Here is a 24687-nt window from a genome sequence, read left to right as displayed (position 1 = left end):
TATTTCAATCGTGTCTGTTGTGATATTTCCTTGTTCATTCCGAATTTTAGTGATTTGGGTTTTCTCTCATCTTCTCTTTGTTAGTGTGGCTAAAGGTTTATCAATTTTGTTTATTTTTTCAAAGAACCAACTATTTATTTTGTTAATTTTTTGTATTGTTTCTTTTGATTCACAATAGCCTCGAAAAAAATAAAATACTTGGGAATCAATCTCACAAAAGAGGTGAAAGACCTCTACAATGAGAACTAAAGAATAGTAAAGAAAGAAATCGAAGAAAACCTTAGAAGATGGAAAGATCTCCCATGTTCTTGGATAGGAAGAATTAATATTGTCAAACTGGCCATACTACCTAAAGTGCTATACAGATTCAATGCAATTCCAATTAAAATCCCAATCATGTACCTTACAGAAATAGAGCAAGCAATTATGAAATTCATCTGGAAGAATAAGAAACCCAGAATAGCTAAAGCAGTCCTTAACAGGAAGAGTGAAACAGGGGGTATCTCAATACCAGATCTTCAACTCTACTACAAAGCAATAGTAACATGGTATTGGTACCAAAATAGACAGGTAGATCAATGGTACAGAATAGAGGACATGGACACAAACCCAAATAAATACAATTTTCTCATACTAGACAAAGGGGCCAAAAATATGCAATGGAGAAAAGATAGCCTCTTCAACAAATGGTGCTCGGAGAATTGGAAATCCATATGCAACAGAATGAAACAAAACCCATATCTCTCACCATGCACGAAACTAAACTCAAAATGGATTAAGAACCTTGGAATCACACCAGAGACCCTGCAGATTATAGAAGAAAAAGTAGGTCCAGATCTTCAACATGTCAGCTTAGGACCAGACTTCCTCAACAGGACTCCCATAGGACAAGAAATAAAAGCAAGAATCAATAACTGGGATAGATTCAAACTAAAAAGCTTTCTCTCAGCAAAGGAAACTATCAGCAATGCGAAGAAAGAGCCTATAGAGTGGGAGAAAGTCTTTGCCACACATACTTCAGATAGAGCACTAATCTCCAGAATCTATAAAGAACTCAAAAAACTCTACACTAAGAATGCAAATAATCTAATTGACAAATGGGCTAAGGAAATGAATAGACACTTCACAGAAGAAGATCTACAAGCAATCAACAAACATATGGAAAAATGTTCAACATCTCTAGTAATAAGAGAAATGCAAATCAAAACCACCCTAAGATTCCATCTCACCCCAATTAGAATGGCAATTATCAAGAATACAAGCAACAACAGGTGTTGGCGAGGATGTGGGGAAAAAGGTACACTCATACATTGCTGGTGGGGTTGCAAATTAGTGCAGCCACTCTGGAAAGCAGTGTGGAGATTCCTTAGAAAACTTGGAATGGACCCACCATTTGACCCAGCTATCCCACTCCTTGGCCTATACCCAAAGGACTTAAAATCAGCATACTACAGAGATATAGCCACATCAGTGTTCATAGCTGCTCAATTCACAATAGCCAGATTGTGGAACCAACCTAGATGTCCTTCAATTAATGAATGGATAAAGAAAATGTGGTATATATATACAATGGAATATTATTCAGCCATAAAGAATGATAAAATCATGGCATTTTCAGGCAAATGGATGAAATTGGAGAATATCATGCTAAGTGAGATAAGCCAATCTCAAAAAACCAAAGGTCAAATGATATTGCTAATAAGTGGATGAGGACACATAATAGGTGGAGGGAGGAGTTAGTGTTAGGGTTAGAGTTAGGGTTAGGGAAGGGGGTAAGAATGGAGGAAGGAAGGACTGTGTAGAGGGAAAAGAGGGGTGGGAGTGGTGTGGGGAAGGGAAAAAATAACAGAATGGATCAAACAACATTACCCTATGTAAATTTATGGTTACACAAATGGTATGCCTTTATGCCATGTACAAACAGAGAAGCAACATGTATCCCATTTGTTTACAATTTAAAAAATTACAAAAAAAGTAATTTTTTTCTTACTGGAGCTAAGCCTTCAATATAACAGTATCCGGCTTAAAAAATAGTTCAAATTCCTTAAATTTGTGAGAGCACCTTCTGCATGACATAATATAACTTATGTTTTAGAACATAACAGCATGCAGTTTGCAGATAAACTCTCTGGGTCAGGGTGAAAGAACACAAGCATATCTATATAAGGTTTCAGTTTGACCATAAGTAGAGTTTTATACGTACCGAGCTACATTCTTTCCTTTTGTATTTTATCATCATAAAAACTAACTTCCTGGTGATAGAACTGTGACTACCATGGAATCACCCATATTTATCATTGTAATTTAAGGAATTCAGAGAAAACATAACCCAAGTGAACAAACCATTTGGACCAAAATAATGGCATTTAGAAAAGTCAAAATTAGAAAGAAACTAAATAATCAAGGAAGCTTTACATGTTTAAGGATTGTTGCTGTCAAGGTTTCGAAATGAAGATTCTGTGTTGGGATGAGGACCTTACCCTCCACTGGACTCACAGGAGACACCCCTTGCCTCACAGACTAGAAAGTTCCATAAGACTTAAAATTAATGAATTACATGGCTTATAATTAAGCCTCAATTATTTTAGATACTCAGTCTAAATCATGTGTGCATTAGTTTTTGCTCATTGACTGATGATTCAAAGGCAGGCTTTTGTGATCTTTCTACCATTTGCCCCTTTGCTATTTTAAGGCAGGTTCTCAAATAGATAGATTCCTTAAATACTGAAGTGAGTTTGCCAAAGGGTTTAGAATAAAAATGAGTTCATATATAGTATATGACAGCCCATAAAAGTGAAAGTGGAGCAAATAGAAAAAAAGTGTATGTGGAATACACTGCACATGACAATCATGAATTCCAGCTCAGGGCTTAGATTCCAGAAACACAGAGTTGCCGCTGTGCACTTTGGCCCTAGGCTACCCACTCCACACTCATCCCTCACCACTCTTACCCTTCTGCTCTCAACTCATCACGCTAACATTCTTCCATCCTTCCTGCTTCCAGGCCTTCCCCATAGGGGCCTCTCTGCTTAAAACAACCTTCTTCTTGGTCCTTTAATATGCCTTTTATAATTGTAGCTCAACTCCAAATCTACCCTTCTGTGCTACTGCAACTGGGGCTTGGCAAGGTTCATTAACATTCTGCTAGTGTACTTCTTAGTTCCTCTTCAGATGCTGTTAGGCACAGGAAAGGTGGGTGAGTGAGGAAGAGACTTGATGCCTTCTGTTTATTGCTACTCCTGTCTCCATTGCTCCCCTGAACTCTCACAGCAGCAGCTGGAAGCAGTTTCCAGCTTCTTACCTTTTGGCTTTCAGCACCAGTCTCTCAATGCTCCTCCTAAAATATGAGTCAGTATCTCTGAGTTCCTACAGTACCAGAACCATCCAGGCATGTCCTCACCTGAGATCTCAGACCTGGGTCCACTAGACCCTCTTTCAAAGCTTCTGAAAATCCCAACTTAGTAACTGTTTCCTCAGCCTGGTGATGCCTGCTTCCTGCAGTCCCTGTACCTCCATTGACGTATTGTCCTTTTATAGCCCCTCAGTGTTCCAAAATATGTTCAACCAATTTCCTAAATTAAATTCTGTCAAAATACCAGCATAGTGCTCCTTTTTAAGTTTTTCCAGTTGGACCCTGAATTATATTTCTTGTTACTACCTAGTGATTCTTCATGTCTCAACTTAATAAGTGAATAGGAATGGTAGTGCTAGTAACAATTTATTTTAGCAATATTTGTACCTAAATTCACAAAGCAGGGTGTCAGGGTGCTTTGTCTGATTGGAGGTAAAATTAGTCCACAGGACTTACAAGATATCTTCCTACAATATATCTTAGCTGGATGTGGTATTATTAGTGATAGAGGGTGAGGAGAGCTAACCCTAATATCAATGTTCATATTAGTGCTAACAGAGTTGACCAACCCAAATAACCAGCAGCATAATTCCCATTGTCCCAGTCTAGCTCTTGTGGTGTATCTCCCTGTAAGCTCTGTTCAGTACTGGGTTTTCTGATTTACCTAGTAAATAACAGATAAATTATAGGACCAGAGTAATCCAACTAACATCCCATCCAATCCAAACACAGTGTTTGTGCATTTGACAGTGGCAAGGATAGAACCTTTGCAGACATGGGAGAAAAGAAGAGGGATTAAAAGAACAGAGGTTAAAGTCAGAGGTCATCTGTGGTCAAGAGCAGAAGCTCTGACTATCCTGAGTAAACCATGTTGCCCATTTGGGAATGATGAATTGTATTTGGGTTTTGGAGAACTGGTTCTGGTTTCTTCTACAATGCCTTTTAAAAAGCAAGAAATGGGGGCTGGGGAGATAGGTCAGTTGGTAGAGTGTTCGCCTCGCAAGAAATGTAAGTGGTCAGCAAGGGTGTCTTTCTCTTCACATAACGGTGAGCTGTTTGACTTTTGTTGGATGAAAAGGAATGTAGGCTAAGGATGCTTCAAATGAAGTTCTTGTCCAAGTCAAGAGGAAACCATTAGGCTCTGAATTTTCTATAAAGGAGAAAGGAAAGATGGAAGTACAAAGTGCATGTTCCTTTCCTCTGGGAGGCAATATTAGGGATCCTGTGTCCATCAAAACAGGTAATTGTATTCTGCTGCTCATGGAAATGTGCACCTGCAGGGGTCCCAGAGTCACTTTATGCAGTCTCCTAGTTTGTGATGTGTTTAAAAATGGTGCGTCTCTGCCATAGGGGTATGAGTATATGATTGGGAGTATTTTGTCCAAGGTAGGGGCAGCGACATTGTCTTCCTAGTTCTCTCAGTAGACCCTATTTCTTTTATTTTCTTCCATTGGTTCTTTTTAGTCATACATAAGGATTCATTTTGACATAATTTTAAAGATATGGAATATAATTTGCTCTAATTCCGTTCCTTGTACTTCCTCTTCCTCCCTTCCCCCATTCCCTTCTCTCTCCTCTACTGATATTTCTGCAATAGTTTTTCTACTTTGTGTTGTGGATATACATGATGGTGAAATTCACTGTGGCATTTTATTAAATGTTCATCTCCCTTGATATATATCCAAAAGATCTAAAATTAGCATACTAAAGTGTTATAGCCACAACAATGTTCACAGCAGCACAATTCACAATAATCATGCTATTGAACCATACTAGGTGCCCTTCAAAAGATGAATGATTAAAGAAATGGGTATATATTCACAATGAAGTGTTAGTGATAAAGAAGAATAAAATTATGACATTTGCTGAGAAATGGATGGAACTGGAGACTATCATGCTAAGTAAAATAAGCCAGATCCAAAAGTCAAAGTTTGAATGTTTTTTTCTTTTATGCAAAGACTAGTCCAAAATAAAGAAAAATAAGAGAGAAAAGGGAAATAAAGGGTGATTTTCATCAAAATAGAAGAAATATCAGTGGAGAAGACTAAGGGAATTAAGGGGGAGGGAGGAGGGATGAGACAAGTGAAGAACAGTTGAATGAGTGGGAACTAACTAACTATGTACTTATATTGTATATGTACATAGTAGTATAAATGTGTATATATATATATATATATATATATATACATACACACACACACACACACACACACACACACACACCCCACAGTAGTCCCTATTTCAAAGACCCATTATTATATTCTCTGATCCAACAACTGAAGAATGATATGATAGGTGGAAGACATAGGTAATATTGCTTTGTACTGCGGGCAAGGTCCATTGCTCTGTCTGCTTTGGAATTCCTTCTGTGATTGTATAATATGAGGACGGAACCCCAGAGACTGTAAGAGTGTTTGGTTAAACCCTCTATAACATTAACACGGGATGGTGCTTTGGACAGGTAGTCCAGGAAGTGGCCATTAAAAATATCTATCACTCTTAAGCATATTTAACAGTCCTTGCCACTGCAGGAAGAGTCCCAATGAAGTCTGTGATGATTAATTTTAGGTGTCGATTTGGCTGGATCTGGTGCCTGGATAGGGACCTTGTCAAGTATTATTCTCAAAGTCCCTATGAGAGTGTTTGTGAATAAAATTAATATTTAAACTATAAATCAATATTCAAATTAATATGCTAATCTTTGTGTAACAAGAATGCCTTCTATAATGTGGGTGGGTCTCATATCATCAATTAAAGGTCTGAGTAGAAGAAAAGACTAACATTCTCTGAGCAAGAGGATGGCCTTCAGACTTGGACTATAGTATGAGCTCTCCCCAGGTCTCCAGTTTGCCAACCTGACAAAGTTCGAATTTAATTTGTCAACTTCCATGACTAATGTGTAAGCCAATTCCTTAATCATCTCTCTCTCTCTCTCTCTCTCTCTCTCTCTCTCTCTCTCTCTCTCTCTCTGTACATATAATTTATAATGAATGCAAATTTATTGACTCACAATTCTGGAGTCTGGAAAGTCCATAACTGAGGGATCACATCTGGCAAGATCTTCTTGCTGTGTCATTATTGCTGTGTGAAGATAAGGGAAAAGCTAGAGCAAAAGGGGGTCAAACTTGTCCTTTTAAAACAAAATACGAAGGACCTAATTAACGAACCAAATTTTCCACTTCAATGGTATCAACCATGTAGTACTGTTTCTGCAGGATTGTACGATGCTGGAGTTAGGAGGTCATGGAGTCCTCCATCAAGATTTCAAAGAAAGGTTTTGAAGGCCAAAGTACTACAGGGTCAGAGTCCCTGTGGGCTCCCCTTGGAGGGTGATGTGTGAAGAAGTGGAAAGGAAGCCAAAGCTGCAGTAGAGGCCCCTGAGATTAAGAGATGCCAGTACTGTGAAATGTCTGCTGAGGAAAGTGGCAGGAATTAAGTAGAGACAAGCCAAAGAGAGGCCATGTGAGTTGCAACCAACAAAGCCAATAGGGACAGACCTACACAAGCCCTTTGGAGAGAATATCACAATGCCATGTGCCCCAGATGCTGGACGTTTGCCCAGCTGGATTTCAGTCTTGCTTTTTCTCACCCCTTCTTTTTATGCCCCTACTTATCCCTTTTGAAATAGAAGTGTTTATTCTGTGCCTTTACATATCAAACATATGTAACTTGCTTTTGATTTTCTTTTATTTTTCTTCAATGGACAGTTTGTTTTGAGTCTCAGAGGAGACTTTGTACTTGGACTTTTGGGTGAAACTGGAACTGTTGAAACTGTGGGGACTCTTGGAAATGGATTAAATATGTCGTGTATTGTGAAATAGGAATGAGTGTTCAGGGGCCAGGGGTGGAATGTAACAGTTCAGGTAACCCAAAAGGTCATGTGTGAAACAATGCAAGCAAGTTTAGAGATGAAATAATTGATGAGAATCTTTACCTAATCAGTGCATTAATCTGCTGATAGGGATTAACTGGGTGGTAACTGCAACTGTATATTTGGCTGGAGGAGTGAATCTTTGGGGGCATGCCTTTGGGGTATATATTTTGTCCCTGGTGAGAGGAGTGTGAGCTGATACCCTCTGATATACCCTTCAGTCATGGTTTTCTGCCTCATCTGGGGCACTGAGCAACAGAGTCAGCTGTCTATGAACTGAGACCTCTGAAACTGTAAGTGCCAAGTAAACTTTTCCTCCTCTAAAATTGTTCTTCTCAGGTCTTTTGGTCACAATACCAAAGAAACTGACTAAAACAGATGCCATCAAGGCTTGTGGCTTTTATATTTTCTGGAACTGCAAGTCCAGTCACACCGGAGACCACTTGAACCAAAACCGAAGTAGTTGAGGACAATTGTGCCTGAATGGCAAGGTAGTACAAGCAGACACTCCAGGTGGCACAGGACAGTGAATGCTGAAGTCACCTGGGGACCTCTCTTGGAAAACTTGCTTTCAATGTTCTAGCTTGCCTCCAAGATCTCTGAAATGCTTTGGGGGTCCTTCTCCCATTGTCTTAATGAGGAGCTTCTGACTACATTCTAGCTTTCTTAATCTCCTTTAGCAAATGGTTGCTTGGCCACGTACTTGGTTGGCTTCCTAAACATTCCTTTTCATCTTTACATGACTAAGTTGCAAATTTGTCAAATCTTTCCATTCTGCCAATCTTTTAAATTATGCATTGTCTTTGAAGCATTTCTTTCCTCTTGAATTTTATTATATGCATTTTAAAGAAATCATGCTGCTGGGTGTTGTGTCACATGCCTGTAGCCCCAAGTTACTCAGGAGCCTGAAGAGTAGAAGGACCCCTTGAGTTCCGGAATTTAAGACCATCCTGGGCAACATAGCAAGACTCCAAATTAAAAAAAGAAAAGAAAGAAAGCATGCAGTTTGCTCAGTGCTTTGCAGCTTAGAATTTTCTTCAGGCAAAAATCCTAGTTCACTTCTCTGACTTCCATAATGTGACTCCTAGAATGTGAACACAATTTATCCAGTCATTGGCATTTTGTAACAAGGATGGCTTTGTCTACAGTTTCCAATATTTTGTTCTTCATTTCTGTTGAGATCTTATCAAAATGGCCTTTATTGTCCACATTTCCACCTGCATTTTAATCACCAACTCTCAATCAAGTAATCTCCAAGGAATCTCTACTTTCCCTACAGCCCTTCCTTTCTTCTGAATTCTCATCAGAATCACCATGGGACCAGATTTTGAGGGGAAGGGTTTAATCCAGAGGCCCAGAGATCTAAAAGATCTTCTGGAAGGTCAGGGACAGGGAGTTTGGGATAGAGGAGGAGTACATTGGGTGAAGAAGGAAGATTTATAGTGGGTATGCACTTTAACTTTGTTCTAAATCTGACTTGTCTTGTTGAGGGAACCCTAAGGCTAGCCTAGGGTTATACTAGGCTATACTCCTCATTGTCCTCTTTTCAGTTGAGTCCCCCATAAGCGCCAATAGGGCAGTAGTTTAGGATGAGAGCTCCCTAAGAAAAGAAAAATGATTTTTAGATATGAAACCCAAATCTTTAAAAGTATACTCACTTTAATGCAACTCTAGAATAACTTAAAGCTAATAAAGTGTTTATGACTTAACCATTGAGAATTATGCACCAGAGATGATGCAAATGATGCTGTCCTTCCCAAGATTTAAAATGTCTCCCAAAGTCAGCCTAAGACAGCACTTTGATTGCCACAGGTAGTTAAGGACAGTGTTTGTGTAATGATGCCATAGCCTCCCAAGTATGTGGGATGCCTCTGGTCACATACTTGCTAGGTGATACTGGGATGGGAATTTCCCTGCAATACCTAAGCAATGAAGGTTGAGATGATACAAGCCTCCTATGAACTGGATGTCTTTCTAAGGCAAACTCTCCTGAAAGCTGACATGGTGAGACAAAGGGAATGTTACTTGACAGTTTGTCTCTTGGAGTCCCAGACTTTTTGATTGGTTGCCTGATACAACACAAAAATTGCAAGTCTTGACTAATAGTAACTTATAGATAGTGTTCTCACCTGTTACAGAGTCAATTTGCAGGACATTAGAAGACCAAAGGAAAACTTCATTTGGCTTTTATCTCAGAGACCCACAGCCAAATTTGTCTAAATAGATGTTGGTCTGATGAGAACCACAGACAGTCAGCAAGGTTGTCTTCAACCACAGACTTACAGGACCTGTGTTGATGGGCTGCCCTAGCATCATCCTCTTGGTGACAAATAATACAAAAGAAAAAGAATAATGAACACAAAGATCATCTCTGGAAGAATAAAGACAAGAACCAATAGTTACCCAAACCAAATCCACAAGAATATCGAATTCAAATAACACATTTTAACAGATGTTTTTCTTCTCCAATCTGAATTTGGAAAGGAAGGAATGAGAAAAAATTGTTTACTTTCCTCTCTCACTCAGGCAATACAGACGGAGATCTGAGAGAGCTGATTTTGGTAAGAATTCTTACCAGCTTCTATCAGTTCTCTCAGGCTCTCTTCTGCAGGCTCTAGAGGAGTGAAGTGTTTGCAAATTCCTGGCTGGATCACCAGAAACCTTTAGGGAGGAAATACAATCCAACCTCAACTCTCATAAATCCAGTTGGAACAGATCTCTGCAATGAAAGATAAATAAACAAGAGAACACAAGTAAATTTATTAGTGCATGCAGTGCACAACTTGTGGGAGAAAATGAAAGGAAACTCAAGGCAGGGGATTAAAACTCTGACTTACATAGCCACATATGTCAAAGAGGCATATTTTGAGGTGACATTCTGGTTTCCTTCAGTGCCATGATCCTTCTATAGGGAGGCATCTTTAATAAATGGTGCTAGCAATCCCACAGATATCCACATTCCCATGCTTATTGCAGCATTATATTCACAAGAGCCAAGATACAGAAATAACTTAAATGCAATATTAACAGATGAATGGATACAAAATTGCAGTATACATCCACAATGAGATGTTATTCAGTCTTTAAAAAGGAGGTACTGACATTTGCAGCAACATGAATGAATGTGGAGGAACCTATGTTAAGTAAAATAAGCCACTGTGAAAAATAAAATCACTGCATGATTTTATTTTATGTGGAATCTAAAGAAACAGTGGAATGGTAGTTACCATGGGTGATGGGGGAGAAGTAGTGAGATGTAAGACAAATAGCATAAACAGTCAGTTATAGAGGACAGATAAATCTAGAGATTTAATGTACATCAGGAAGACTATAGTCTATAAGACAATAGAATTACTGTACTCATATTGTAATAGCATTTTACTATATAATTAAATGTTGAAAGTAGATATTAAGTGTTCTTAACACAAAAGAAGTGTGCAAATAACAGACATGCTAAATTACTTATCAATAATAATCTTTCCACTGTATTTTCATACCATAAGTTGTGTATCTTCATGTTGTATCCCTTAAATTTGTGCAATAAAAAAATCAACAATAAATGAAAAAAATGTGAAACAAAATCAAAAAGAAGAAATGAAAGGGCTGGGGGTGTAGCTCAGTGGTAGATTATTTTGCCCAGCATGTATGGCATTCTGAGTTTACTTCCCAGCACTGGAGAGAGAGAGAAAGAGAGAGAGAGAGAGAGAGAGAGAGAGAGAGAGAGAGAGAGAGAGAGAGAGAGAGATCATGAATAAATTAAGCTAATATTTACTAATATTGGAAAGAGGTAAACTCAACCAAATATCTCTTATGTCACAATATTGGTCAAAAACAATGATTCTATAAAAAATATTTTAAAATGTAACCTGAAATATACTATTTACAAGGGAATGTAATTATTTGATGAGCAAAGACTCTCCTTTGTTCTTCAGAAAAAATATTTAGAAATAGGACTAAATATAAAATATAGAAACAACAATAGTAAAATTGTCAAGAAAAAGGTCTAGGAAATTTGCAAATTCTTTACCAAAATGGAAAAATACCATTATATAATTACATAAGGTAAAATAGAAACTAGTAAAACTTCAAAACTAAAATCATGGTTAGAACTTATGAGCTTGTATTTGTTAAGAGTAGTCACTAGCACAAGTTACATAAATAAAAATGTCTCAGTAACTTAACAAAGTCACCAACTTTAAAAAATGATGATGGATGTTGTGTTTTAGTCAGTTTTTCATTGCTGTGAAAAATTACATGACAAGAATAACTTAGAGGTTCAGTTCGTGATCAACCAACTCCATAACCCTGGGACCAAGATGAGGCAGAACACCATGGTGGAAGGATGTAGCAGAGGAAAACAGCTCCAGACATGGCAACCAGCAAGCAGAAAGAGAGCTCTGCCTAACTGGAAAAAAAATATAAACCTCAAAGGCCCACCTTCAGGGACCTACTTCCCCTACCACACTTGCTTACAGTTACCACCCAGTTAATCTGTTGTTGTATTAATCCGCTGATTAGGTTATGGCTCTCATAATCTGATCATTTTACACCTAGACATTCTTATACTGTCTCACACATGAATTTTGGGAGGATATAACCTAAACAGTAATGCAAAAGACTATTAGATGTATCCTCATATTGACATCTTGAAAGTAGGTGTCCATAATCCCAGTCAAAAGAATGGCATCATACAGGACTAGAGAAAGATTGGACTTCACAAACTGAAATCTAGTCTGGTCAAAGACCATGACCAATTCCAAATACTTTTGGTGTTTATAGGATCCAGAATAGTCCCTTATCCTAGCCAAATCCTCCTGCTAGGCCATTTGCCTTTCTGTTCCATCATCAGTCAAACCACAGGTCTGATTGCTAAACTTTTTCTTCAGGACATACCCGACATGTTCAAAAGAGGACAAGGCCTTGAAGGGTTCGTTTTGATATTGTTTGGCATTGATGCTCAGTATGCCTTAGAGACCCCCAAATGCATGTACTTAGAGTGGCCTCAGAGTCCTGAAACCCTTCCACTGGGCCCATATCTTTGTATTCCTTGGGTATATAAGGGTGATCTTCCAACAGTTGTCCCTGTTCTGTGAAGGAGAAAATGTGCAGATTTTGCAGCAACAGAAGTTTCTTGGGCCACAGGTGGATGACGTGCTTCTTACTTCTAACTGCAAAAGGTAGGACACAGAACTGGGCACACTCTGCTCCTCTCCTCAGAAGCTCAGCTTCTTGGGGATGATGATTTTGTAGGAGTCAAATTGAAGTTGGTGAAAAAGTAAGTCCTCATCCAGATAATAAAGGAGGAGCAGGGCCAGAACCAGCGCGGGGAGTGGGCAGCCTTGGAACTGACCCCATAGTCTGTCCTTCCTTGGTCTGTTCCTTCCTCAGGAGTTGCCAGGCAACTCCGGCCTGGCGAGTCAGACTTCCACGGATCGCCGCTAGAGGCACCAGAGAGCAGTTTGAGGAATGGGGAAGGAAGGCGAAACAAGGGCAGCACAAGAGAACTCATTAAAGGCCGGCTGTGTCCTCACCCTTTAGTCGGTTCTATGCACCCTGGGACACGGATAAGAATCGGAAGTTTCTTAGGCTGCTCTGCTCACCTGAATGGCTGTCCCACTGGGGTCCCACAGCAGAAGGAACATCAGGACCCTCAAGTGTTGAAAAGGTGACTGAATCAGTGCTGGAGTGCAGGCTCCACATCACAGCCCAGCCCCATGAAGCAACCCTGGCTGCAAAGAGGCTCCAGAGGCTTCAGCTGTGCACCAGGCAAGAGGCAGTTCCTGTGCACATTTTGCCTGGTGGCTGCTTCTGCTGTGCATCCTCAGGGTGCTAGGCATCAGTGAGATTTGATTGTTTTGTGTCCCTATGCTGTGATGGGAGAATCTAAGATACAGAATTGTTAGAAGAGGGAAGTCCAGGAATTGTCCGAGAAAGGCAAATAGCTGGTTATGTCAGTAGTCTCAGTAATGGGTGAGGGATGGCAATGAAAGTAAGAAGTCCCTACCTCAGAGGACAGAGGGACAGAGCTTCCACAGAAAGAGCAAATCACAGGGTCATAAGGTGACTTAGAGGGATTCTGATAGAAGAGCAGGATTTTCAGTTTCTCTTAGGACTTTGGATCTCACTGCATTACAGGGAATGTCATGAAGTTCCAGAAATTGTGACATGTATATTAGGAATAGCCACATACTCTTCATATCATTCCAACACTTGCTTTTCCTCCCATTAACATTTATTACATAGAGTAATGTTCTTTAAAATATCTTTCAGTTATTTTTATTAATTTAGATCATTTTCTTTAATAGATGCATAGAATTCTATAGTAGGCAAGTCATTATTTATTTCCCTTAAGAATGGATGATACACTTGTGTTTTGAATTTTATTTGCATTCTTTAGGAAGGTCTAGTATATGTTAGTAACTGTAACTGCACATGTATTCACAAAGATGTATATATAAATACACACACACACACATATTTCTTTGCTCCATGAAAGTATTTCTGTGCTGATAGGTTTCTCAAATTGAAATTGTTAGATCAAAAAAAGAATTCTTAGCTCATATTGAATTCATCCTTTAAAATTCTTGCACTTCTGTACATTACCACCTACAGAGCAAAATTAGTTAATAGAATGGTGTTGAAGTGTTGGAAATGGAAATATAGTCCAATACCATAGCTACTCGTCACCACAGGCTAGTGAACAGCAGAAATGTGCCTAGAGTGATTGAGTGCTAAAATTTGGATTCAGAGTGTCCCCCAAAGGCCCATGTTTTTAAGGCTTGGTACCCACGATAATGCTCTTGCGAGAGGGTGGAACCATTAGAAGGTGGAATTGAGTGGAAGGAAGTTAGGTCATTGGGGACATGCCCTGAAGGGAATATTGGGACCCCCTGACTCCCTTTCTTTCTGTTTCCCAATCACCATGATGTGAATAGGCCTCTTCTGTCACATGCTCCTATCATGATGTGTTATACTGCCACAGGTCCAAAGCAAAGGGGTCAAATGACCATGGACTGAAACCATGAACCAAAATAAGTATGTCCTCATAATAAGTTTGTTTTCCTAAGGTATTTTGTCATAGCAGCAGAAATATGAATAATGCACTGACCAACTACATTTTAAGTTTTCAAAATTTTAAATTTAAATAATCTCATCTATAGAAGATACACAATACTACAATCTTAATTTAAATTCATTAGAAAAGACGATAACTTATCGTTTTAAATTGCATTCTCTGATTATTAGCAACATCGGGCCTTTGACATTTGAGAACCAATGTTTATTATTCCTAAATTTGCCTACTTATATCCTTTGTCTATTTTTTTAAATTTTATTATTATTTTTATCATCATCATCATCATTTTGGTACTGGGCATTGAACTCAGGGGTGCTTTACCACTGATCTACATCCTAGCCCTTTTTAATTGTTTTAATTTTGAAATAGGGTCTCACTTTGTTGCTGAGGGCTTGCTAAATCTGAGGCTAGCCTTAAACTTGCAAACCTCCTGTCTTAACCTCTCAAGTCACTAAATTACAGGTATGTGCCACTACGCCTGGCTATTCTTTTATTGCATGATGTTTTCAGCATTTATTGATTTGTTGAGACTATTTGTGTCAAATCAATTTTGTCAGCAAATAATTTGTTCCAGACTTTTATAGTATCTTTCACCTTACAGAAATTTTAAGTCATTCTGGTTTTTGAGTTTCATATCATTTTTCCTAGCCTCCCTCAACTTAAGATATTGTAAAAAATGTCTGCCTAGTATGTTCTTTTAAAATATCTTCTAGTGTGTCTATGATATTTTCCATTGAATACAATTCTGTTTTCTATCTGATATATGCTCCTGTATTATTATTGGATCATTACATCAAAAATTCTATAATTGATAGAGATGATATTAATGGCAGATAAATCAATAATAAAAAGACAGATAATCTAGAAGAAAAAAGAGAAAAAGATTTCCATTGACACATCACAAAAGATAAAGTTCAGATGCCCAGTAAACAAACGGTGGGAATGAAAAATAGTTCAGCCACTTTGGAAGACAGCTTGGTGGATTTTCCACAACACTAAGAATACTCTTACCATATGATATGGCAATTGCACTCAAATGAGCTGAAAACATGTCTACACAAAAACCTGCTCATGGATATTTATAGCATATTTGTCATTGCTAAAATTTGGAGACAATCAAAATCTCATAAAACTGGAAAAGGATAGATATTTGGATGGTATATTCAAACAGTAGAATGTTGATCAGTAATAAGAGAAATGAATTAGCAAGTCACCAAAAGTCATGGAGGAACCGTTAATGCATGCTGCTAAGTGAAAGAAGCCAATCTGAAAAGCTATGTTCTTTATGAATCCAGTGACATAACACTGGAAAAACAAAACTATAAAAACAGTAAAAAGGTCAGTGGTTGCCTGAGGTTTGAGATTGTGGAGGTAGGGATGAATAGATGAAACCCAAGAGTATGGTAGTATGCAGTATGGTACTACAGTGGTGGAATATGTTATTATATGTTTCTCAAAACCTATAGAACTGCAGGACACACTGTAATGTAAACCATGGACTATAGTTGCTAATAATGTATCAATATTGTTTCAAAAATCCTTAAAAATAAGTAAAAAGCTTCAAAATATCAGTGTCATTTAATTATTAAGACCCATATTGTACTGTCTCTCCCAACCAGAATGAATAATATGTTGTGAAAATAACTACCACAAACAAGTTATATTGATTCTAGGAATGAAATAATGTATAACTATTAAAGGACCTATCAATATGTTTCAAATACAATAGATTAAAAATATATAAATTCCCATGGAGAATCTATAACAATTCTAATGTCTACTATGGCAGGTGTCTTTTTCTCCATTTATCATGCCTTCTAACATTGCATAAACGGAAAGATTATGAGTGATGTTTTCTAACCTCTTCTCTAATAAAGGTTCCAGATCAACACAGATTCTGCAAAGAGGTGAATCCAAGAGAGACAAACCTACATGTGCATATGGATGACGAGGAGTAGGAGTGGCATGGAGGGAATCTGCATTTCTTGTGAACACAGTGGGTGTCCTGATGGAGCTCTGGAGTCCGGTTCCTGGCAACAAGGAGTTAAGTGGCACAAGGCAGAGGCACTGTACACTGGAATGCTTCTTTGTTTCTCATGGCTTCATTTTTTTTTTTTTTTTTTTTTTTTTTTTTTAGCTGTTCAAGCATCAAAACGGGGATCTCTGTCCTGCCTGGAAAATTTTATAAATTACCAGAGTATCTTGAATATATTCCTTATTGTTAGTGTAACCAGAGTGAATTCTACCTCTGCAAACAAGACCTGACTGATCCCTATATTTGTGAATATTGAGTTAATAGACCTAAAACATAACATTACTATGTTAGCTTTGATAAAAATAAGATTCCTCACAAGAACAACTTTTAGGAGGAAAAATTTATTTTGGTTCACAGTTTCAGAGGTTCAGACCATCATGGGCTGGCTCCAAGGCAGAAATATTATGGTGGAAGTGTGTGATGGAGGAAAACTGCTCAGCACATGGCAGCTGGGAAGCAGAGAGAGGAAGGGACCATACATAGCCCAAGGTCATGTCCCCAGTGACCTACTTCCTCCAGTCATGTCCCACCTGCTTATAGTTACCAACCAGTAGTCCATTCAAATTGGTAATTCATCAAATGGATCAATCCAGCTCTCATAATCAAACTGTTTTATCTCTGAACATTGCTGCCTTTTCTAACACTGGAGTTCTTTAGGGGATAGTTCTAGATCCGTGCTAAAACAATTACCCTGACCATGGTCAATACTTGGTACATTTTTTCTATTATTACTACTGGTACACATACAAGAACTACTGCAAGATGTGAAAGAAGAAATAATCCATTCATAATAGCAACAACAACACAAATACATAGAGAAAAATATAAGAAAACCGTGCAAGCTCTATTGGAAGAATAATTTAAAATACTGTTATGCACAAAAACAGACTTGACTAAATTTTTCTTAGAAAGACTCAATATTATTAAATTCTCAGTACTACCTAATAGATCCATAAAATACCATAATTTCAGTAGAAAGATCAACAGGACTTCTTCAATTTTACAATAATACAAGCTGATTTTAAAAATTCAAATGGATAGCCAGAGTGGTTGCACATACCTGTAATCCTAGCGGTTCTTTATGAATCCAGTGACATAACACTGGGAAAAACAAAACTATAAAACAGTAAAAAGCTCAGTGGCAGCCTAGGAGGATCACAAGTTCAAAGCCAACCTCAGCAAAAGTGAGGCACTGGGCAACTCAGTGAGACCCTGACTCCAAATAAAATACAAAATAGGGCTGGGGATGTGGCTCAGTGGTCGAGTGCCCCTGAGTTCAATCTCTGGTATACAAAAAAAAAAAAAAACATTCAAATTGATAGACAAAGATTCTAAGGAAAAGCAAAGTTACTTACTAATGAAAATATAAAGGCAAATCATCAAAGATTTGAGAAACCAAAGTGAATGAGAATGACAACAACATGATAAAAACCTTTAATGGATTACCAATTTATAGGAGTGCCACCTAAAATAAGGTTACTTCAAGGACAATTCCTTTTAGTTGGATCAATAGAGAGTGATAGATACTCTTGATAGTAACTCTCAATTGGTTTATTTAGAATGCTATTTTTTTAAATTTCCTAAGTAGATTATACTATTCTTTGCATAAAGAGCAATTTCTGATATTATCAAGAGATTGAATAGAAGAGCAAAGGAAATTATCTTTAGGATACAGTATTCAGTACAAAACCTCATGTTACTGAATACATAGGGGTAGCTTATTTATTTTTATGTCCCTTAGATTTGGTTTTACTTTTGCCTTGGACTGTCATTTTCGGAACACAAGTGTTTCCCTGAGTTCTGTGAGCTGCTGCAACAAATCAAACCTAAGGAGGGGATTAGGAACCCCAATTTATAGCTTACCAGCTATATGATATATAAATACACACACACACACACATGCAGAAGCACAGCTCATAGCCTGTGCTTGCAGTTGACATCCAAAGTGGAGAGCAGCCTCATAAGACTGCATACTCAAAACTGTGGAATCTAACCCAATTCTCTAGGAAGTGTCAGGATAGAAGTGAATTACAGGACACCCAGAGGGTATCTATCGCAGAACTGATTCACTATTAGTGGAACAAATCTCCACACTCAATTTTGTGATGGAGGGTGATTCTTCATTGACTGAGAAAAGAGAAATAATATTTTGGTTTTTCATCTATATTTGAGAGATATATATGTTGGTCTATATACATAAAGCCTTGCCAACTCAGATCTTAGAGACCAGCCATGAAAATAGTAACATACATAAACAGCAACAATGAAGTGTGCCAGTAGGTGATTTTTCAAATATCGACACGCTGAAAAGAAGAGTTAGAGCCTTGCAACTCTCAGTTTGCTTAGTCAATATTTCCCTTTCACATGCTGTTGAACTGCTTTTGGGATAGTGAAAATTGCCTTGGCTAATACAGCTTTCCTACAGAGTAATTTCTTTAATAGTATTTCCTCAATATCTTGCAATTTTTGTTGGCATCAACTGAAACTTTTGTAAGAGACTTCACTTCTACTTTATGAATCTCTTAATTTAAAAAAAAATTGCAATCAAATCCACAGTTATATTATTTGTAATCAATTTTACAACATAATACTCTCTTACCTTTTGCTTTTTATTATTCATTATGTACTACTGCTATGAAATCCTGTTATTTTCTGTAGAATCTGCACTTTCTCTTTTCTCTCTCTTTATGGAACATTTTAAAATGATAAATTTCCTTTGGGATATACCTTAGTCCATGTGTGTGCATGCATGCATGTATGGTTTAAACTTTCCTTTAGGGTTTTGTAGGTCCTTTGTATCTGAAGACATACCAGGACTTTTTCTTATATTTATGTTAACTTTTTTCTTATCTGTGCTTCTGCATTGTCTCCATTTTTTTTCTTCTAGAACTTATTGGGACTCATTCACCTTAGCCTCCCTTTTATACGTCTTTGTCTTCTTATTATAGAAGCTGTGACCCCTTGCACTCTATTTAGACGAAAACTTCAGGCTTGATCTCTCAGTGTGATAATTCATCATTTGGTCATGTCCATCTTGCCACTCAGTTCTTACTACTGCTGGTTGAAGGACCCAGGGAAGTTATTTAGCATTTCCATGCTTCAGTTTTGTCAGCTGTGAAATGCAGATTATAAGACCTTTCTAAAATGATTACTTTGAAACAAAAAATAAATTCACATTTTCAAGCAGTAAGAACAGAACATAGTAAGTATTCAATAGATATTTCTGTTCTTAGTATTATGACTATGCTGTACTTCCGTTGAACTTTTTGTTTGTTTAAACACTACTGTGGATCAAACCCAGGGCCTTGAGCATTCTAGGCAAGTAATTTACCACTGAGCTACATTCCTAGCCCTGAATTTTTTGTTTGAAGACCTTATTTGACATCTGATTCCTTCTTTTTCTTAGGAGCCTGTTCTGATTGGATTAGTGTAATTACTTTTCAAATCTCTAAGAGAATCTTAATTATACCAATTTTTAAATGACCTATTTTTTGCATTAAACATAAGTTACTCTAATCTTGGAGAAGAAAACTGAAGAAAAAATTTTTGGCCTTGAAATTTTATATTGCCAATGATTTCTTATATTTGACACCAAAAGGACAAACTATTAAGGTAAAAAAATGATAAACTAAATATCATGAGAATCTTAAACTTTTGCTACTTGAAATATTCCATCAATAAAATGGAAAACACAAGTCATATAATATTTACAATATTAATAATAATATTGTGTTTTATAGATTAATAGTATTCAGGTATCTGACAAGACTCATGACCATATAAAATTTTCTAACTTGACAATAATAAGACAAACAACTTAAAGAGGGAGCAAATATTTCAACAGATACTATTGAAAGAAGAGAACCTAAACATCAATGAGCACCTGAGAAGATGCTCCAAAGCATGAGTCAACAGGAAAATGAAAATGAAGACTAACTCACATCCGTTACAATGTCTAAAATTCAAATGACAATCCAAGTTTTGGCAAGGAGTTAGAACAACTGCAGCCCCATCCACTGTTGATGACAAGATACATGTTACAATCACTTTGAAAACAAGTTTGGTAGCTGATTATAAAGGTGAACGTACACTTATCAGGTGACCCCTCAATGCTATCACCAGAAGAAAGGCACAAAGCAAAGCTACAAAAGGACATATTACATGAGCTTCAGAACTGCTGTACTCAAAGCAGTTCCCAAATTGAGGCAATCAAAACGTCCTTTAACAGTGCATGCATAAAAAGGAGTTATCATAATCCTTTCCATGGAATACTCCTCAGCAATAAAAAAATAAACTACTGATACTAGTAACAACATGAAAGAAGCTCAGAAATGTTATGGTGAGTAAAAGGAGTCAGAGAGCAAAAATTATGACAAATTATTACATTTATATCTAGCTGCAGAGGCACTTTCCTTCCTCTAAGTGTTCTTGTCAGGTACTTTGGTCACCATGACAAAAGCTGAATAAAACAATTCTACCTCATGAACTTCAAAAATATGATGATAATGGCATATAAACAAATATGCTAATGATATATCAAATCAGTGGAGGAAATAATAACTTTTAACAAATAATCTATTCTGGCACAATTAGATGTCCATCTGGAAGGAAATAATGCTGGAGCACTGACTCATCAGACTCAAAAACAAATTTCTAAATGGGTGTGAGCTTAAAATGTAAAAAGAAAAACCCACAAATATTAATTTCAAGATAATTTAAGAAAGTATTTGAATAAGATTGGCATTGGGAAGTTTTTCAACTAACACTGGAAACTCAGCAGATGTAAAGAAAAAATAACTTATTTGATAAGTCATCCAATTTTTTTCCATGCTTTATCTCTTCCTTTTTCAAAACTTTTGGGTTTTGTTCACTAACTTTTAATCCCATGACCCTGTAAAAATCCCAAATTAATACCAACACTTTTGAGAAGATTTCTTAGGATTTTCTACATACATAGTTTTATTTTATTTTATTTTATTTTAAATTTTGATAAATAAAAGTGGTTTAACATCTTCATTTTCACACTTTATTCCTCTTGGCTTGTCTTTATTTTTCCTTATTTTGTGGACTAAGATATCCAGCATGTTTGTAAGTCAACATGTTGAGAGAAGATATTCTCACCTTGTTCCAGAGGTTAGATGAGAAACATTGAGTATTTCAGTACTAACCATATTAGTTGTTTGTTCTTCTTAGATGCATTTTGTCAGGTGAGAAAAATTTCCTTCTATTTAGTTTGCAATAAAAAAAAAGAAAGAAAGAAAAAGAAGTCAGGAATGAGTTTCAATTTTGTCAAACACTTTTTTAAAAAAATTGATCTTGTATATTCTCCTTGTTCTGTTATTGAAGTTTATTACATTCATTAATTTTCAAATGTTGAACAAACTTAACACTTGGTTGGGATAAATTATTTTCATGTTACATATGTCTGGATTTGACTTGCTCATATTTGACTTGCTATTGTCGAGGATTTTTTTTTTTTTTTTTTTTTTTTTGCGGTGCTGGGGATCGAACCCAGGGTCTTGTGCATGTGAGGCATGCACTCTACCGACTGAGCTATCTCCCCAGCCCCTGTCGAGGATTTTTTGAGCATACGTTTATGAGAAATAATTGTGCACTTTTTTTGCTGTTATCAGATCTTTTGGTATTGGGCATGTTCCATTTGGTTTTGGTATCAGGATTATACCTAACTAAAAAATAAGTTGGGAAATTTTTTCTCCTTTTATTTTCTGAAATAATTCGTGAATGCTTATATCACTTTTTCCTTAAATAAATATAATGATTCAATCTGGAATCATTGAGATTTAGAATTTTCTTTGTGTCAAATTTTCAAATTATGAATGTAACTTTTTTCATAGAGGGATAGTCTTTCTATGTTTCTTCTTGTGAGTTTTGGAAAATTATATTTTTCATGAAATTTATCAACTTCACTTAAGTTGTATTTCTGGACATAATGTTGTTCATTATAGTCTTTATTATCTTACTTTTAATGTCTGTAGAATTTATGGATATCATCAAAAGATGATTTGTATTTTCTGTCATTTTTCTCAATTAGTCTTGCTTGGTATTTATCAGTTTTATTAATCTTTTCCAAAAATTGACCTTTTTTGTAGTTTATCTGTTCTCTATTTCATTGATTCCTATTCTTTATGATTTCTTAGTCCTATTTACTTTGGATTTAATTTGCTTGAATTTTTCTAGATTCTTTAGATAGAAATTAGGATCATTGGTTTTAAACTGTCTTCTCTGATACAGACATGAGATTATATATTTTCCTCTAAGTACCACTTTAGCTGCAAATTTTAGTATTTATTCCTTTCATTGTCATTAAATTTGAAGTATTTTTCAATTTCTTTGTCATTTTTTTCTTTGATTTGTATTATTTAAGAGAATATTATTTAACTTTCTAATATATGGGGATTTCATAGATATCTGTTATTAATTATATCACAATCTTGTTGTCAAGAGACATAATTAGTATTTTGAAAAGTTGAATTTATTAGGGGATGGAAATGGTAATAGCCCTGATTTTGATCATTGCATGTGTATAGATGTACTAAATTATTGTTACATGTCCTATGAATAAGTATAAAATATTATCTGATGACTTAAAAAAGCAAAGATGAAGAATCTTTCCTGCATGTTTGGTTACATTCTTAACCTTTCTCCCTGATTATACACCAAGGAGAGAAAATCTAGGTTCAAGCATTCTAACAATCTGAAACTTTCAAAGACAAAGTTTATAGAACAGTGCGTGCCAGTTTTACCACATGCATGTGTCTATGCATATTCAGGGCTATTTCTCACAGCACCAGATGGTGGGCTTTCTGGCATATCCTTCCTTGTCCATTCTGGTAGTATTTCTTGGTCATTTGTTTCTTTTCCTTACTGCATGGAATGTATGAAATGAAGATTGAGGAAATGAAGATGCTGGCTAACATAAGGAATAGGAAGATGAGGTTTTTGCTGTTTGAATCAAGGATAAAGTTGGTGACATTAAAATTTTAAATAGTTATTTGCAGAAGCATCGATTCATCAGTTAATAGCCCAGTTGGCAAGAGATTCAGGACTCCACTGAATGGGCACCAGGGAAATAGCTTTTAAGGCATTAATGAAAAACAACAAAATATTGGGTTAAAGTGGAAAGTCCCTAGTTGCAAGGTAGTTGTTGGTGTCTAATAAATAATCTTCTTTCTTTTTCTGTTTTCACAGAGTTGTGATTTGTTTTTCTTCCATAGGAACCCATGGTACCAGAGCTGTCTCAACCTAATAACCTCCAAATTAATTATTTAAAACAGTATAAAGCGTGGGTTTTTTTTCTTTTTAAGTTCAGAACTAGATTAGAAGACTTGCTCATGAAGGAGGCAGGGGATGAGAAAAATGCAGAATTGTAACTTCAGGCAGACAGCTTGGGTAGTTGAACTTCATTCTGGAAGGGCTGCCATTGTATTGAGTGGGGACATGACTACATTAATGAGAATCATGGAGGAGTCTGGAAGGGAATGGAGCACCTGGCAGATTTCCAAGGGCAAGGTGCTATCTTCCTTTATTCCTTGTCTATTTTGTCTCCTCCTCCTTTCCTCTTCTCCCTCCTCCTCCTTTTTCCTCTTCCCCCTTCTTTTCCACCTTCTCCTTCTCTTCTCTCACCATTAGAAATGGAGGATTATCTCATAAGGGTCTACAATTATCATTTGTTAGTTTGAAAGAAGGAAGAAGATAAAGGTTCAATATTAAAAGAACAGAAATGGAGTCTGCTGATATAGTCTGAAATAGACTGTTTTAAGGGAATTTTGATAGGTAAAGCATCATCAGGGTAAAAGAGAAATGTCTGTGAAAACAAAGAGGAGTGACAAAAATGTACAAACAAACTGAGGAACAATGGAATTTTAAACATTTTATTAGTGAAAATGTTGACTCATGAAGTAGGCAGCTCCAAACTGGAGCTGGGTCAGGGTATGTGTCCAGGGGATGCAAGAAGGGAGCTTTCACAGGGGAACATGGAAGCAAAGACCGAAGTGGTTTTGAATTCTTTCAGTTACTCATTTGTCTTATTTGTTCTATCCTTCTCAGCAGTCCCTAGTTATATGTTCATTGGGAGCTTCTGGTGTGTCAGAATGAAATTTCAATTTTACTTCAATATAGTCATTTAAAGAAATCAAGGTAAGATTAAGGTAATTTCTGAGGCCAGTGTCTTCATTCATTCAAATATTTTTCAGGCCATTCTGTATTTTAATTTATATTGACAAAGTTCAATCAAATAGAGACGCAAACAATCCAATATCCTCTGGAAAAGACACAAATGATTTATTAAAGTGAAAGACCATATGGCTTGAACAGGTGACACAAATGTCCCTGGA

At 36.7% G+C, this 24687-nt stretch overlaps 1 pseudogene across 1 annotated transcript in view; it reads left to right on the top strand.

Annotated features, from left to right (window-relative positions):
* Nucleotides 1-13056, top strand: part of LOC306654135 (stomatin-like protein 1) — a 29387-nt pseudogene extending 16331 nt beyond the window's left edge. The window contains exons 3-4 of the transcript in view: nt 12300-12400; nt 12762-13056. The product of the transcript in view is annotated as a stomatin-like protein 1 (transcript). The remainder of the gene's footprint in view (nt 1-12299; nt 12401-12761) is intronic.
* Nucleotides 13057-24687: the final 11631 nt, after the last annotated feature.

This window comes from Sciurus vulgaris, assembly GCF_902686455.1.
Source record: "Sciurus vulgaris genome assembly, chromosome: 1".
In the NCBI taxonomy this organism is placed as follows: Eukaryota; Metazoa; Chordata; class Mammalia; order Rodentia; family Sciuridae; genus Sciurus; species Sciurus vulgaris.
The sequence above is the reverse complement of the archived record's forward strand: the minus strand, read 5'-3'. Positions and strand labels throughout refer to the sequence as shown.